We start from the raw sequence: 18,631 nt of genomic DNA on the forward strand, positions 1-18,631 counted from the left end.
TTCGTGTTGTGTGGGGAGGATGGTGAGTGATAACAGTTGAAATAGGCCAGAGAGTAGTACTAATGAGCAATGGAAAGTAGCTTCTAGGTGCAAAGAGTGGCAAATTGGAGGGGAAATTCCCTTACGCTAAGTGTTTCTGCAAATAAAAATTTGTGGATTTGTCTCAGGAAAAAAAAAAAAAAAAAAAAAAACTAGATGCTATCCCCACCATGGTGCCTCCTTTGGTTCCTGAGTTCTTTGAAGCTATAGGGCAGGTGGCTTGTGGCTCTGTTTGGTGGTATATGTTGCCACCAGTTACTGCCTAGTGTAGGAGATTAGCCCTAGGCATAAACCTTTTTAAGGATATGTGGAAAATTACTACTGATGGTGCTGTCTATTGTCAAATTGACTGGAGGTGATGATGATATGTGAGATCAAAATCTCTATCTTGGGCTGGGGATGTGGCTCAGGCGGTAGCGCGCTCGCCTGGCATGCGTGCGGCCCGGGTTCGATCCTCAGCACCACATACCAACAAAGATGTTGTGTCCGCCGAGAACTAAAAAATAAATATTAAAAATTCTCTCTCTCTCCTAACTCTCTCCTCTCTCACTCTCTCTTTAAAAAAATAAATAAAAAATAAATAAATAAATAAAAAAAATAAAAAATAAATAAATAAAATCTCTATCTTTTTATGCTTTTATTAGTACATTATAGTTATACATAACAGTGGGGTTCATTTTGATATAGTCATATATGCACAGAACTCAATTTGCTCCATTTCAGTCCCCAGTGCTTCCTCTTTCCCTCCCCTTCGCCCTCCCCCTTACCCTTTCTCTACCCTATTGATCATCTTTCTACTTGTCTATTTTTTAACTGGTGATATATATATATATATATATATATATATATATATATATATAGTATGTTCATACATGTTCATGGCATAATCTCATCAAATTTAATTCACATTTCCTCCATCTTTCCATCCCTCTCCCCTCCCCCTCAATCTTCTTCCTCTACTCCATTGATCTTCCTACTATTTTTGTAAGGTCCTACTGTTTTTGTAAGGTCCCACCCCTTCTTTTTCCTCTACTTTGCTCTAGTTTTTGTAAATGAGAGAAAATATTCAACCCTTGACAAAAGCTTTATATTATTGTAATAACACTGACGTGACCAATTTTAATTTTTAAAAAATATTTCATCATCTATTCCCAACATTTTTAAAGGATCTGTAATTAATTGTATTAACGTTCACTGAGAAATGAAGGCATTGTACCAGGGTGTTAGCCTTAGGCCAACAAAGGGAAGAATCCCAGGTCCTAACAAAAGTAAAGGTGAGGATCCTGAGGAAGATTTGGGGGAACTACCCACACTAGCATGCACTATCCCACCCAGAGTCCTGCCTCCTGTGTAAGATCTGAGGCCTCCAAACATGGTTGTTAAGTGCAGGCACAGCTTCACTTTCTCCTCTTGTGTTGGGGTGGAGGTGGGTAGGACATTATTGGAAAATAGAGGGTTTGGGCTTTGGTTCTAAGGCTTCTGGACTCATTTTAGCAGAAGGAAAAGTCTCAGCACCTTCCAGGAGTCAGGTTTAGAAGCCTAAGTGAGAACTGAGGGTAATACTTCCTCCAAAACAGAGGGGGGGGTCAGCACAGAGTTTCACCCTGACTGTCCATCCTTGGAGGTCCTAAGCAGAGGCTGTAGGTAGCAGCTTTCCTCTACTTCCTCTTCTAACTTCTCAGAGTAGCTAGAAATGGATTTGATGTAAGCAAAGAAGCCTCAGGTCATCAGAGGAAGTCTAGATTCTGCCATGCGAGGTAAAGTGAGAAGCTGAGTGAAGTTTGAGGGGACTGCCTGTCACAGATTGAGAGGGCTCCACCAGATCCCAAATAGGAATCACTTAACTTTTTGAATTTCCCCAGTGGGAACTCTGGGAGCTAAAAGTATTGAACCAGCGTGTTGGCATCAGGTCAGTAGATGGAGTTATCCAGACCCTGCCACATGGCAAGGGAAGAACCCTACAGGAGTTCTGAAGAAACTTCCCTCTTCAGAGCAGGGGGCCTCATAGAAATTTGTCCCCGATTTCAGCTATGGGAGGTCCTTTATTTTTAAATTTAATTAAGTTTTTTATTTAAACCCTTTACTTGAAAATGATTAAAACACTTTCATATTACAGAAAAATTGCAAAGATAATACAGAAAATTCTCTTATACTGAAATTTCGCTTTTTCTATTGCTAATATCTCACACGAATATGGTACATTTGTCAAAACTAATGACCAATATCCATACATTGTGAAAACTCAAGTCAGTACTTCATTCAGATTTCCTTTATTCTCCCTCAAAGTCATTTCTTGTCCAAGGGTCCCATTCACAGTACCACATGGCATTTGGGTTTCTCTAGATTGCTACAGTTTTTCAAATATTGCTTGTTTCTGATGACCTTGATAGTTCTGAGAAGTAATGGTCACATATTCTATAGAATGTCCTTCAACTATGATGTGTTTGATATTTTTCTCATGATTAAACTGGCATTATAGGTTCTTGTGATGAATACCTCAGGAGAAATTTTATCCTATTATTTTAAGGGTATATACTATCAACATGATTGATTTATCACTGGTGATATACACCTTGACCACCTGGCTGAGGTAATGTTTGTCAAGTTTTTCCACTGTAAAATTACTCTTTTTCCACCACCACCCCCCAGCCCATACAATACTTTTTGGAAAGAAGTCACTATCTCAGCCTACACTGAAAGGGTGGGGAGATTTGTTCTATTTCCTTGACGGTGGAATAGTCACATGATTACTTGAAATTATTCATAAAATATTTATTTATTCTTGATTTATTTAGTCATTCAATCATTTATTTATATCAGCATGGACTCATGGATATTTATTTTATACTTTAGGTTATAATCCAATATTTGATCATTTTGTTGCTCAAATCATTCCATTGGTATTATAGTCTTGTTTCTAAGCCCTCTCAGTAAAGTGAGCTTGTAAAATGTTTATCGTGTGTGTGTGTGTGTGTGTGTGTGTGTATTTTGTACTTTTCCATCTATATATGAAGATTAACATGAGTCTAATGGATGTCTCCAACTCCAATCTAGTATCATCTGTTTCATCTAGCCTTCCCCCTTTACTAACCTTTATGATAAAATTGGCTCCCAATGTTCAACATCTCTATACTTATTTATTCAATCCCAATATATTTATTTAAGATCATTAGCTTATAAACTTGTGAAACACAAGTTTCCCAAGAGCATAGTCTCTAAATATGGCTTCTTTTTTCTTTAGTCTTACAATAACCACTCATTTCCAAAATTATTTGGGTCATTAGCTCCTTTTTCTCATCCTTTTGAGGGATACCATTTTATACATTTGCAATACAACTAGATTCTTCTGTTGCACTGTGCATTCCATATTGGGATACCCAGATTTCTGAACTGGTTTTTTATACATTAAGGTTCACTTTTTGTGCTGTAATGTTCCATGGGCTTAGAAAAATGCCTAGTGCCTCAAATTCATCATTATATTATTATACAGAATAGTTTCATAATTCTAAAAAAAAATCCTGTGATTCATCTATTCAACCACCCTCTGAACACCCTGGAAACTACTGAGGCTCTTTAGTTGTGTCTTGTGGAATGTCATATAAATGAAATCATATCATACATAGCATTTCAGACTACCTCCTTCAACTTAACATGCATTTAAGATTCATATTTTTGTATGAATTGATGGTTTACTAGTTTTTGTTGCTGAATAGTATTCCTTTGTGTGTAGCACAATTTATTTATTCAATCACCTATTATGGACATATTGCTTTTTGATGCTTATTAATAATGTTGATATAAATATTTTTGTGTTGACATAAAATTCTCAGATCGGTTGAATAAATATCTGGGAGCACAATTGCTAGATTATATGATAAGCCTATGTTTAACTTTATAAGAAACTGCCAAACTTTCCAAAGTGGATGCACCATTTTGCATCCCTGCCATTGTTAGTATGTGATGAACCCAATTGCATCTTCTCCAGCATTTGTTATTTTAGTCCTTTTTAAAGGTGTATACTGGTAAATAATTGTTGTTTTAACTTATACTTCTCTAATGATAAAATACATTATGCATCATTTCATCTCATCATGTATCTTCTATTGTGAGATGTTTATTCATATAATTTGCTCATTTGAAAACCAGGGATCCATATTAGTTTCCTAGACCAAATGTACCAAACTTAGTGGTTTACAACAAAATAAACTTGTTCTCTCACAGTTATGCCAACCAGAAGTCTGAAATTAGAGTGTCAGAAAGATTGGTTTCTTTTGGAGGCTTGAAAGAAAGAAGACATTCCATACTTTTCTCTTACCTTCTGGTGGCTACCCAGCAACTCTTAGCATTCTTGGTTTATATACCAATCCCTCAAATCTGTCTCTGTCTTCACATGGCCTATCGCCTCTATGCAATTGTTTCAAATCTTCTGCCTTTCTCTTAGGACACCTGTCATTGGGTTTAGGGCCCAGCCTCAATCCAAGATGATCTCCTGTTGAGCCCCATATCTTAATTACATCTGCAAAGACTCTTTCTCTACAAGGTCACATTCACAAGTTCCATAGTTTAGGAGATAGACACATCTGTTTGGAACCATGCTTCAACCTATGACCGGCTGCTTGTTTTATTTTTGTTGAATTTTAAGAATTCTTTATATATTCTGGATACCATTCAACTCATCAGATATGTGTTTTGCAAATATTTTTTACCAGTTTGTGGCTTGTCTTTTCATTCTTTTAGCAATGTCGTTCACAGAGCAAAATTTTTTTATTGTTAAATCCAATTTACCTTATAAAATAATTTATAAACCTAAAGTCACATGGATTGTCTTCTAGAGGCTTTATAGTTTTGCATTTACATTTATATCTATAATCCATTTACAGTTGATTTTTGTTTAAAGTGTAAGTTTGTGTCTCAGTCCTGCGCCCCCACCATGTGGATGTCCAATTAAGTACCACTTGCTGAAGAAAAACAATATATATATATATATATATATATATATAATTTTCATTTTTTTCTGCATACCTTTGCAAAAAAATATTTGTCTATTTATGTGAGCCTCTTTCTGGGCATTCTATTCTGTTTGTCTGTTCTTTCACTAACACTGAAGCCAGAATTAGACAGGCAGCCAGTATAGATAAGTAAATCAAGTCAGGTCAGATCAAGGAGGCCAATTTGAATATGCAGAAGTTGGAGACTGCCCACTGAGGGTTTGAAATGTCTTCAGAGCCCTTCCTCCACCCTATCAAGATAATCTCCAATCTGTTGCTAAAGTAGCCTGCCCCAGGAATTGTCACTCCCTACAGGGAGCTATAAAGTTGTTAATTAATGTGTCCTTATCTGCTCCATCTTGCCCTTCCCCCTTCAGCCAACCAGTTTCCCACCTTTTGACCACCCCAATGAGCATTCCTGGGCCTAGTCACATACACAGGAAAGAGAGAGATAAGGGGAAGAGGGCAGGAAAACAAAGGAATCCTAGGACACATAAAAAGGCAAAAGGCCCTCGCTTCTTGGGATACCAGGATACCAGCTATGGCCCCCTTCTCCCTCCTAGGAGAAGTCTATGTTACCACTTTTAAAATAAACCCTGCTTTATATCCTTGCCTTGGTGTGCTTCTCTATTGTTATACTTCAACATGTGAGGGAGCAGAACTTATCACCCGTAACCTGCGGTACCAATGGTATTGAATATAGAAATCTTGGTTGACATGTTTTTTTCTTTCTAAACTGAATAAACAGTTATTTTTTTTCTTGCTTGCACATTTTCTGATGCAAGAAATTTGTTGTAATTTTTACTTTTCTTTCTTTGTAGGAAAGGTATATTGAACCCCCTTTGAATTTCTTCACATTTTTCTCTTTTTTCTTTTTTTCTTCAGTTTGAATATGATATGCCTAGGTAGAGTTTGTTAGTTTTGATAATTTCCTTGCTTGATATTCTCTGACTTGGATATATGGTTTGGTATCTGTTAATAATAGAAAGCCCTTGATCAGTATCACCTCAAATATTTTTCTGCTGCATTCTTTTTTATCTTTCTGACATTCTAATTATTCTGTTATACCTTTTGATTTCATCCTTTGGTTCTTGGATGTTCTGTTAATTATATTTCTCTTTCTTTTCAGTTGGGGAAGTTTTTTTTTATCAACCCTCTTTTCAAAACTGTATCATGCCTGTTAATAAGCCTGTCAAAGGTATTCTCTGTTTCTTTTACTGCAGTTTGTATTGCTAGAATTTAGTTTTGAGTCTTGAAATTTTTATTTCACTCACAATATTGCCCATTTGGTCTTACATATTTTCTATTTTTTTTAATTACAGGCTTTAAAATACTAATCATAATTATTTTACTTATTTAATAATTTCAATGTCTGCAATATGTCCAAGTGTGGTTCTAGTGTTCGCTTTATTTTTTAGATTGTGTTATTTCTTGATTTTTTTTTTTATCTGCCTTGTAATTTTTTTGTGGAAAGCCAGATGTGTATTAGTGACAGGTACTGAGAAAAATGTGCTTTTGTAGTAAGGATTGACATTAACATGGCTAAGAGTTGGCTTGTATTTAATGTTTCTGGTAATTATAGGTACAAGAAGCTTTAAATTTCTCTTATCTTTGATTTTGTCTCCTCTACTTGCTTTAAGATCTCTTTGTATTGGTCTTCAGAGAACACATGTGTTTTGCAGATCTTTCAACTGTAATCCATTGTTATTATACTGCAGGCTTGTTGCTGTGGTGGAAGGATATTGGAAAGAAAAAGTGCTCTATAGTTTTTTAATTAAGATATCAATATTTTAATGGTCCATCTACTAGGGAATTTGATCATCATAAATGTTTCTGTTCCTCTTCAAAGAGTTTATCACCATATTGCCTGCCTCTGTTCTTAGCTTCCATACCTGGCTATGTCTTTTTTTCAAAATATTATTTATATATGACAGTGGAATGCACTACAATTCTCATTACACATATAGAGCACAATTTTTCATATCTCCGGTTGTATACAAAGTATATTCATACCAATTCGTGTCTTCACACCTGTACTTTGGATAATAATGATCATCACATTCCACCATCAGTAATAACTCCATTTCCCTTTCTTCCCTTCCAACCCCTCTGCTCTATCTAGACTTGACTATTCCTCCCATGCTCCCTCTCCCTATCCCACTATGAATCAGCCTCCTTATATCAAAGAAAACATTCGTCATTTTTTTTGGGGGGGGTTGGCTAACTTCACTTAGCATTATCTTCTCCAACTCCATCCATTTACCTGCAAATTCCATGGTTTTATTCTTTTTTAATGCTGAGTAATATTCCATTGTGTATATATACCACATTTTTTTTTTTTACCCATTCATCCATTGAAGGACATCTAGGTTGGCTCCACAGTTTAGCCATTGTAAATTGTGCTGCTACAATCACTGATGTGGTTGTGTCCCTGTAGTATGCCTTTTTTAAGTCCTTTGGGTATAGACCAAGGAGTGGGATAGCTTGGTCAAATGGTAGTTCCATTCCCAATTTTCCAAGAAATCTCCATACTGTTTTCCATATTGACTGCACCAATTTGCAGTCCCACTAGCAGTGTATGAGTGTACCTTTTCCCCTACATCCTCGCCAACACTTATTTTTGTTTGCCTTCATAATAGCTGCCATTCTGACTGGAGTGAGATGAAATCTTAGAGTGGTTTTGATTTGCATTTCTCTAATTGCTAGTGATGATGAACACTTTTTCATATATTTGTTGATTGATTATATATCATCTTCTGAGAAGTGGCTATGTCTTTCCCAACATATTTCTTTGGATCCTCATACCATGTTGACTATGCCCCTCCCCACCTTAAGTGAAACAGAAAAGCTGCTAGGGGTTAGAGTGGAAATTGATTCCTCTATGTGAGATAAGCTTTCTGTGATGCCCTAGAGAATAGGACTCTATTATGGAGAAGAATTTGTGAAGACAACATAGTGGTTATTCCTCCTTCCCCTGTGACAGAGCCACCAAGGGATTTTTCTCAGATCCTCATCATGAGAACTTGATGGAAGGGAAATTGCATGGTAAAGGAAGGAGACCCTTAGTGTTATACAAAATTACATACAAGAGGAAGTGAGGGGAAAGGGAAAAATAATACAAGGGGGAGAAATGAATTACAGTAGAGGGGGTAGAGAGAGAAGATGGGAGGGGAGGGGAGGGGGGATAGTAGGGGATAGGAAAGGCAGCAGAATACAACAGACACTAGTATGGCATTATGTAAATCAATGGAAGTGTAACTGATGTGATTCTGCAATCTGTATATGGGGTAAAAATGGGAGTTCATAACCCACTTGAATCAAATGTATGAAATATGATATGTCAAGAGCTTTGTAATGTTGTGAACAACTAATAAAAAAATAAATTAAAAAAAATGAGAACTTGATGGGAGTTCCTGGAGGGAAAGACTGAAAATGTCTGCAGTCTCTTCTGTGATTGTAACCCCCAGAAGTTTTGCAGTGTCACATAAGTCTGCATTCAACCTACAGCAGTTTGTCAATATTACTAGTGAAGTAATTGGTTTTGCCTCAGTGGCTCACAGTAATTTCTGCTTCAGGTAAGCAAATCACTGTAACTTTCTGAATGTGCCTGTCTCTTCAGATTTCAGGGTGGCAGTTTGCTTTCTGACCTCTGTAACCTAATATCCCTGTTGAGTCCAAGGAAAGTCATTGATTTTCAATTTTTTCCAGCTAGTTCTTATGAAGTTGGAAGTCATGACTTCTGAGCTCTTTCTATGTTGGAATTAAAATCATAAGTCCTTAAACCCTTTATTTTAACATTATTTTAGGCTCTTAAAAATTGCAAACATTGTACGTTGAGTTCCTGAACACCTTTCTCTCAGCTTTCTCAAAAGATATCAGTTTAAATAATGATAGTACAATGATATAAACTCAGAAAATGACACTGGTATGTTATTAAGTAAAATAAATCTAAAATGAAAATCTAATCTGGATTTAATCAATTTCAACATGCATTCATTGCTTTTATTGTTTTTGTTAGTTTTTCATGTTGGAGGAAAAAATATGTATATATATAATTCAATAAAGATATATATGTGTATATGTAATATGTTTAGATTTTTGTAACCACTATACAATAAGAATGCAAATTTTTCCAACACCCTAAAGAAATGACATTGTATACCCTCCTTATAATCTTACTGTCTTCCAACTAACCTGTAAACTATTGGTCCTTCCTCAGTAATAATATTACAATTTTAAGAATTTTATGTAAATCAAATTACACAGTAACCTTTAGAGATTGGTATTTTTCACTCATCAAAACATACTTATATACACCCAAGTTATTGCTTCTATCATCTGTCTGTTTCTTCTTAACGCTGAGTAGTGTTTCTCATGTACCATGGATGTACCATGATATGTTTATTCAGTCACTCATCAAAGGATATATGAGGTGTTTCTAATTTTTGCTTATTACAAATAATGCTGCTATGAATAGTTTTCATTTTCTAGGGTAAATATTAGATCATATGATAAATACATGTTTGATTTTATAAGAAACTTATGAATTGTTGTCCAGAGAGCCTAGGCCATGTTATATTCTACTAATTTACATTTCCCTAAATGATAATAATCTTGAATACCTTTTCATCTGTCTGTGATCCATATATCCTCTTTGGTTGAAGTGTGTATGTTTCAATTATATGTCTTTTTAAAAATTGGAGTCTTCTTTTGATTGATGTTGAATTTAAGAAATTCTTGAAATTACAAATGCTTTGTTGGATATATGATTTAATTTACCCATAAATTATTTTATGAACTATAGTTTCAGATCCATATCTGAACTCTTAGTCACCATCAAGATGTTTTTCCTGTTTTCTTTTCTAAAAGTAATGTACTTTATGGTTTATACTTAGAACTATAATCTATTTTAAATAATTTTTACAAGGGAGGAGACTTAGGCCAATGTGCCTTTTTTAAAATAATCTGTAAGCATCAAAGTGTCCCAACAGTATTGAAAAGACTACTGTTTCTCTATTGAATTGCTATTCCTATGTATGTGGTTAAAAATCAGTTGCTTATACTGGTAAGGGTCTGTTTCTATTTTAGTTTTATTTGTCTATGTATATATCCCAGTCAATTAATATAAACTTGATTAATGCAGTTTTATAGTCTTACCCTGAGATAGTATAATTCATCCCATTTAATTCTTTCTGAAATTGTTTTAATTATTCTAATTCATTTGCTTTTCTATCAAAGAATCAGCTTGTATAGATGTACAAAACATCTGATATTTTGATAGCAAATTTTAAACATACAGAGAGCTTTTTGCAAAATTTCCATCTTTATTTATTGATTCTTTAAATTCATGGATATGATGCTTTTCTCTATTTAAGTCTTTTATTTCACCATTAGCATTTTATAGTTTCTAACTTACAGACTAAATAAGCACTTTATCTGACCTAAACTTAGTATTTAGGTTTTAGTTGTTGTAAGTGGTATTGTGTATTTTAATTTTGATTTCCAAGAGATTGTTATTGCTAATATGTAAAATAATGATTTTATTTCATCATCTTGCTTATAGCCCACAAACTTGCTTAGATAATTTACTATTTAAAGGATTTGGGCACTTTTTCCCCCCCATTTTTCCTGTAGATCCTTGGGATTTATTTTAGACAATCATGTCATCTGCTAATAGGAACTTTTTCTATTTCATCTACTTCCAGTCTTCATGACTTTTATTTCTTTTTCCTGTGATATCAACTAGTTAAGATTCCCAGTACTGTGTCAAAGCACAGTGTTGAGAGTCAACCTACTTGCCTTATTACCAATCTTCATGGGGAAGAATTCATTCTCTCCATATGGAGTATAATATTAGCTATGATTTTTTTTTAAAGATAGAGTGAGAGGTGAGAGAGAGAGAGAGAGAGAGAGAGAGAGAATTTTTAATATTTATTTTTTAGTTCTCGGTGGACACAACATCTTTGTTGGTATGTGGTGCTGAGGATCGAACCCGGGCCGCACGCATGCCAGGCGAGCGCGCTACCACTTGAGCCACATCCCCAGCCCTAGCTATGATATTTTATAGATGTTCTTTATCACCTTGACAAAATTCCTTTCTATTTCTAATGTTTTGTAAAATTTTATAATGAATAAGTGTTGGATTCTGTAACATTCTTTTTCTGCATCATTCAATACAATTTTGTGGTTTTCTTTCTTCTGTTAATATAATAGAAAACTGATTGATTTTGAATTTTTGAACAGCCCTGCATTTCCTAGAATTTTTCATGCCTTATTTTTTTTTCACATATTTCTGGATTTGGTTTGCTAGTATTTTGTTGAAGATTTTTGTTTGAGAGAAAGATATTGTTCTGTAGTTTTCCTTCACTGTGTTGTTTTGTCTATTTTAATAGAAGTTCAGTGGAGTAGGGACAAAGGGGGATAAAGGGAGGGATAGAAGTAGGAAAGACAGTGGAATGAATCTGACTTAACTTTCCTATGTTCATATATAAATACACCACAGTGAATCTCCACATCATGTACAACCACAAGACTGGAATACTGATTAGAATAAGTTATGCAGCATGTACATATAATATGTCAAAATACACTCTACTGTCATGTATATCTAAAAATAAAAAATAAAAAAGTACTTATAATCATTATCCAGTTGGAAAACACCATCTTCATTTTTAATTTTGGGGATGTTTTATAGAATTTGTGTTATTTCTTCTTTAAGTGGTTGGTGGAATTTCCCACCTAAGTTGGGAGAATGTGCTTTCAAGTTTTTAGCTAAGAACTCCATTTTAAAAATAGTTATGGGAAGCAGAAGAAGGAGATTGAAGAGGAGGAAAGGAGAGAGGTATAAGGGAAAAACAGTGGAATGAATCTGACCTAATAATTTTCCAATGCAAATATATGAGTATATTAAATTGAATATTACCATTATGTATATCCACATGACACTGATTTTACCAAAAAATGGAAATAAATAGAAGAACCAGTAGAGTAGAGGAGAGGGAACAGGGGGAAGAAGGGGAAGGTAAGGGTAAGTACTAGGGCCTTAATTGGAGCAAGTCATGCTCCATGCATTTATAATTATGTCAAAATAATCCTAATATTATATATAACTATTATTAACCAATAAGAAATACTTGGAAAAATAGCTATAGAAATCTTCATGCTATTATAATTCGATTGAGTTTCTGTAGGTAGTTGTCTCTAAGGAATTGGTTCATTTTTTTCTAAGTTGCCAAATTTTATGTAGGGAGTCACTTATAGTATTTTCTTGTAATCCTTTTAATATCTCTTGGGTCTTTGGTAATTTCCTCTCCTTTTTTTTCTGATATTGTTTCTAATGTTGTCTGTGCCTTTTTCTTTGTCAATCATGCTAAACATGTATTGATTTTATATTATCTTAAAAGAAGCAGATTATTAGTTAATAGATACTCTCTACTATTTTTTCTGTTTTCATTATTATTGGTTTCTAATTTTGTTTTAATGTATTTCCTTCAATCTGTCTGATTTTCTAGTTTCGTAAGAAGGAAATTTATTTTTTCCTAACATAAAAAATTTAATGGTATACAATTCCCTCAAGTGATTCCTTTAGATGCAATCCAAAGATTTGAAATATTTTTCCTTTTTATTTAATTGATTATATACTTTAAATTTCCAGTAAGAAGTCTTCTTTGATCTACATGTGATTTATAATTATGTTGCTTTGTTTAATTGTCTGTAAATTTCCCTGTTTTATTTCTGGTAGTGATTCCTAGTTCAATTCCATTAGGGGAAGAGAATGTTTTCAATTATTTTACAGTTTGAAGGTATGTTTTATGACTCAGCATATTGTTGTTCTTGGTGGATGTTCCCTGTGTACATAAAAACCATATGTATTTGAGTGTTTGGGAATCAAGTGTTTTATGAGTATTGTCTGGATACTGTTATCTGATAGTGTTTTTCACTCTATACTTTTAATAATTTCCTTTCTCTTGGTTCTTTTGATTCGTGAGATAGAGGTCTTAAAGATCCTAAGTACAACCTTGAATATGTGTACTTTTCAGTTCTGTCAGTTTTTATTTTTTTTAGATATTTTTAAACTATGTTTTATATGCATGGACATTTATAATTATTTTACCTTCTTGATTAATTGGCTCTCTTATCATTATTTGATCCCTTCTTTATCACTGGTAGTCTCTTTACTACGAAATCTACATTTCTAACATTAATAAAGTCAATTCAATCCAGTTTTTTTTTTTGTTGTTGTTCTTTGCTTTGTTTTGTATATTTTGTGGCAGAACTAAGGATAGAATCTAGGATCTCATTCATCAGTTTTTATTTGCTTATGGTTTGCATACCACATTGTATAGCATGTATTTTCCTTTTCTTTTACTCTTAACCCATGTATATAAAATGTGAAGTGATATTTTAGTAGACAGAAAATGTTTGGGACATGTATATCTATCTATTTTACCAGTTTGTTTTAGTTGTTATGATTTGACCATTTAGATTTAATGTAATTATTGATATATCTTTCATTTTACAATTTGTTTTGTTTGTTTCCTCTGTTTTTGGTTCTTTTATTTCCCCTTTTTGCCTTTCTGTGAATTACTTGAACTTTGTAATTTAAAGGTTATCGTTTTCATTCTTAATAATATCCTTTGATATACAAAACTGTTTGGTTTTAAAAATGTTTTATAAAGTCCTATTGATGTTCTTTTTCCTGTTGTTGCTTGTACTTTGCTATGAACTTTAAGACTCTAGTTTAGGCTCTATTCCTCCCTCAAAATATTACAGAACCTTCAAATTTTGGAGGCCAATTTCACTAGATGGTCATGGAAAAAACCAATTGCCTTTTTAAACTCTTGATAGCTATGCAAAAAGATGGGAAGTTATTAAGCACATTTTAACAGTTGAGTTGACCTTGATACAAAGACCATGCAATGACATCCCAATAAATGATCACTTGATCCAAACTCATTCCTATAGAGGCATATATCATAAACAAATTCATGTCAATGTGGCAATGAATTAGTAGGCTGTGTCTAAGAAATGCAAAGATGATATAACATTAGGAAAACTTCCAGTTGAAATTTCTTTATATTGATAGCTTGGAGAAAAATAAAGCCATTTGATCATTTCCAAGCATGCAGAAAAAGCACTTATAAAAAATATTTAACATCTATTCAGGATAAAAACTGATAGCAAAATAACATTAGAGGACTGGGGTTGTGGTTCAGTGGTAGAGTAGCTTGCCTAGCAAGTGCGAGGCCCTGGGTTCGATCCTCAGCACCACATAAAAATAAATAAAATAAAGGTATTGTGTCCAACTACAACTAAAAAATAAATATTAAAAAATAATAACATTATAAGAGAATTTTCATTTCCTAAAATCTACAGAAAACTTACATAAATGTAAAGTGTTAGAAATATCCTCTTTAAGTTGAGAAACAAAAATGGATATACAGTACCATCTCTACTGTTAAAACATGGACTTGAATACATAACCAGAGCAATAAAAATGTCAAACTAAATTAGAAGTGGAACTACTGAAAAGACAGACACAATAAGTGTTGAAACTATGATCCTCTAATTAGAAAATCCAAAGCAATAAGTGTATAAAATACTCAAAGGAATAAGAGATTTCAGAAAGCTCTTGTTTATATATCTCTACAAAAACTCAGAAGCCTAGCCACACAAAATCAATAACTAGTTAGGAAAGATAATAAAAAGAATCCTCACAATAGCAGAAAATATCCAAAATTTATCCAAGATGAAACCCAACAACATGTACATAATCTTTTTGAAGGAAATTATAAAAATAAGCTTAAGGAAAAGAAGTTCCAAAAAAAAAAAAAAAAAAAAAGAGATCAGCACAGTATGTTTATTCATGGGGAAAAGAATATTGTAAAGATGTCACTTCTTATTTACAGATTTACTGTTTATTGTAGACTAAATTATGCTCCCACCAATTTTACACACACACACACACACACACACACACACACACACACACACGTATGTATAGTGCTAGCACCCAATGTGAATTTATTTGGAACTTAGGCCTTCAGGAAGGTAATTAAGGTTGATTGAGATCATAAGAGTGGGGCCCTAATCTGAAAGAACTGGTATCCTTATAAGAAGAGGCAGAGAAACTACAGATCTCACTACAGAGGTACACAGAATATGCAATGTGAGGACATAGCAAGAATACTGGTGTCTGCAAGCCTGTAAAAAAGTCCTTACCAAAATCTATTCCTACTGACCACCTTCGTCTTGAACTTCTAGTCTCCAGATTTGTGAAAAAAAATAAACTTTTGTTGTTTAAGTCACATGGTATATGGTACTTAGTTATGGCAGTCCAAGTAGACTAACATACTGCCTACATCTGGAATGACAACCAGACTCTGGCTGCTATTTCTCAAAATCAACCCTGGAGAAACAATAGAAAAGAGAACGAAAGAACAATATGAACAGCAGAAAAACAACAAATGTGAGACGTCCCTGAGGGACACCAAGTCTGTGTTGAACTAGTACTTTGCTGTGGGCAAGTGAGAGCATGCCCTGAAGTAGAGATAGGTTTGTAGCTTGCAAAAGAAGCAGATGATAGAATTGGTTGGACAAGTTTTTAAGTTTAGGCTTCTTCCCAGTGTGTCTTGGAACAATGAATTTCTACTTTACTGAAGTATCTGGAAATGTACATCAGACCCTTTGTGCAAGTATCTTGGGATAGTATCAAACAACACAAAGGTTTGAGTTAGTTGAGACAGGATGGTTCTCAAAACTGTGTTAAAAACCATCTGAAACCTCTATTCATTTATTTTTGGCTGATGACTGGCCTTTAAAATTTAATATTATATCAAACTGCAAAAAAGAGTGAACCACACAAAACAAGGATTAAGAGTTCTTTCATGAAACATAATACACATGCACGTGTATTTGTTTAGGGTTGTAAATATAGGTTATACTATAAAGGAGGGGCAAAAAATAAAGTTACTACACTGGGCAGACTGATGTTAGTATTGTCAACAGATCTGAGACTCACAAAATCATTCAGCTCAGGCAATTCCCCTTAGAAAGCAGACCTTTTGGAACAGAAGAGTCCCAAAAGTTTAAGTTTGGCAGTTTGGCAAAGAGACTGCATCTTGCAGTGCCCCCCACCCCCACTCCTTACAACCCACTACACATCCAGCTCTACTTTGTGCTGCAGCTTTCTTATCTTTATCTCATCTGGAAATATGACCCATTCTCTGCAAGGTTTGCAGTAGGGAAGCTACTCAGAGCTTTTAAGGAGTTGCTATTTTTTAAGGAGCCTTAAAAAAGCAAGGATGGGGACACCTTACTTCTCCTCCATATTCAACCCTGAAGCACCTCAGAACAGAGAGGTCCTGCACAGAGCCTTACCCATACTTTCACCCCTGAGAAACCCCAGGCAGAGTTTTCAGCTTGAAATATTCCCTTGACTTCCATTTCAGGGAACTTGGGGAGATCCAAGCCTTGGTCTGCAGAGGAGAGGTGCGATGCAGAGTCAAAATGAAGACATTTAGAACTTTAAGCCTCTCATATCCTGGCTGAACAAAGGAGGACTCATAGAACAACACCTTGTCCCCCACCCACAGTGCTAAGAGACCCCAGACAGGGCTGTTAGGCCTGTCTTTTAGTCTCTTAAAATGAAGAATTTTATTTGAGGCTGGTCTTTATACAAAATAAGGGAGAGGATTTTGAGTGAGGACTGAGGGGACCCTCAACATTACAACAGAGAGTAGATATACACACACCTGCCCCTTTGGCCTCCCTGGAAGGGCCCCTGTTAGGGCCATTAGGAATGGGGAGGTCTCAGGAAGGTGAGGGCCTTGATCTAATGGAGATGGTCACAAAAACCCTAATCATCTACAAAGCAGGGATCCCAAAGAAACCTACTCCTGTTGTTAAATTGGGAAAACCAGGCTGGGGTACCTGGAAAAGACTCTCATTTCCTTCTCAGGGACCAAAGAGGGAAGGAGGCCTAGACTCTGTCAACAGTTGACAGGATGATCCGGATAGTAAACTTCATGTCCTGCAGGGTGTAGACCAGCTAGCACCTGTCTTTAGCCCTTACTCGCCCTAGGCAGGGCTGGTTGGCTGCAGCCTGACTTCTTCCACTGGGTTCTCAGGGGACAGGCTGATTACAACAGGAGCCCTGGGGGTTCTTAAAATAGTACATTCACAGATACTTGTACAGGCAAACTTGGTTAATGCAGACATTCATTTCATTTTCACTCCTCCAGGTACCTGCATTACCTGCTGTCCTTCCCCTGTCCTTGACCAGGGTCATCATGCCTTGGGGTCAGAAAAGTAAGCTCTGTGCTTGTGAGAAATACCAGCAGGGCTCAAGTGAGATTCAGGGTCTCCAGGGTGCTCAGGCCACTGCATCAGAGGAAGAAGAGTACCCCTCTTCCTCCTCTCCTCTTCCTGATGATAATCCTAAGAGCTCCTCTGTTGCTGAGTCATGTAGCAAATCCCAGCAGCCTCAGAGAGTCCTATCCATGACCACTACCTTTGTAGGTGTTTCATGCACTAAATCTGATGAAGATTCTCAAAGCCAAGATGAGGAAAGGCCAAGCACTTCCCAGGCTCTGCATACCAGCAATCATTCATGCACAACTCCTTTAGATGAGAATGTGATTTTGTTGGTGCAGTTGCTGCTATGCAAGTATAACATGAGAGACTCCATAACAAAGGAAGACATGCTGAAGTATACCATCAAAGAGTATAAGAAGCACTTCCCTGAGATCCTCAAGAAATCCTCTGAGCTCATGGTGCTTGCCTTTGGTATTGAAGTAAAGGAAGTTGATCCAACCAGGCACTGCTATATCTTTGTTAGCAAATTGCATCCCACCAGAGATGCAAGGCTTTAAGGAGAGGAGATCATGCCTAAGATTGGCTTCTTGATGACTGTCCTATATGTGAGCTTCAAGAAGGGCAATTGTGCCACTGAGGAAGATATATGGGAAGTCTTAATGTGATGGGGATATATGCTGGAAGGAAGTGCTCCATCTATGGAGAACCCAGGAAGCTCATCACCCAAGACTTGGTGCAGGAAAGGTACCTAGAGTACCAGCAGGTGCCCAGCAGTGATCCTCCTAACTATCAATTCCTGCGGGGCCCCTGGACCCATGCCTAAACCAGCAAAATGAGAATCCTTGAGTTTCTGGCCAAGATCCATGATGTGGTCCCTAGTGCGTTCCCATCCTGGTATGAGGAAGCTTTGAGAGATGAGGAATAGAGAGCCTGAGCCAGATTTGCAGCTCTGTTTCTTACTGGTGCAATGGCCAGTGCACTTTCCGGGTTCAGTTCTAGCAGCTTCTCCCACTCCAATGATGGCTAAAGCACTTTCCTTACTTTGTGTTTGAAGAGAGCATTCAATCAAGTGTCGGAGGCTGGAGATATTATTGGAAGATACACAGTGCATATCATATCTGTGTTTCTGTTCTACATGAATAACTTGTAGATTTTTTTCTTGTTGAAAGATTTCAAATGTTGATTCTTTTAGAAAAGTTTAATTAGTTTCAGTATCTAAGTATATGAATATTGGTTACATATTCAATATTATTTATAAATCTTAAAAGAGTTAAGAGTTTTGCTATATT

At 35.5% G+C, this 18,631-nt stretch overlaps 1 pseudogene across 1 annotated transcript; it reads left to right on the forward strand.

Annotated features, from left to right (window-relative positions):
• Positions 1-17,317: 17,317 nt before the first annotated feature.
• Positions 17,318-18,369, forward strand: LOC308638991 (melanoma-associated antigen B10-like; annotated as a pseudogene). Its single transcript has one exon. The product of its transcript is annotated as a melanoma-associated antigen B10-like (transcript).
• The last annotated feature ends 262 nt before the right edge of the window (positions 18,370-18,631 follow it).

The sequence above is a fragment of the Spermophilus citellus genome (genome assembly GCF_964194105.1).
Source record: "Spermophilus citellus genome assembly, chromosome: X".
NCBI classification, from domain to species: Eukaryota; Metazoa; Chordata; class Mammalia; order Rodentia; family Sciuridae; genus Spermophilus; species Spermophilus citellus.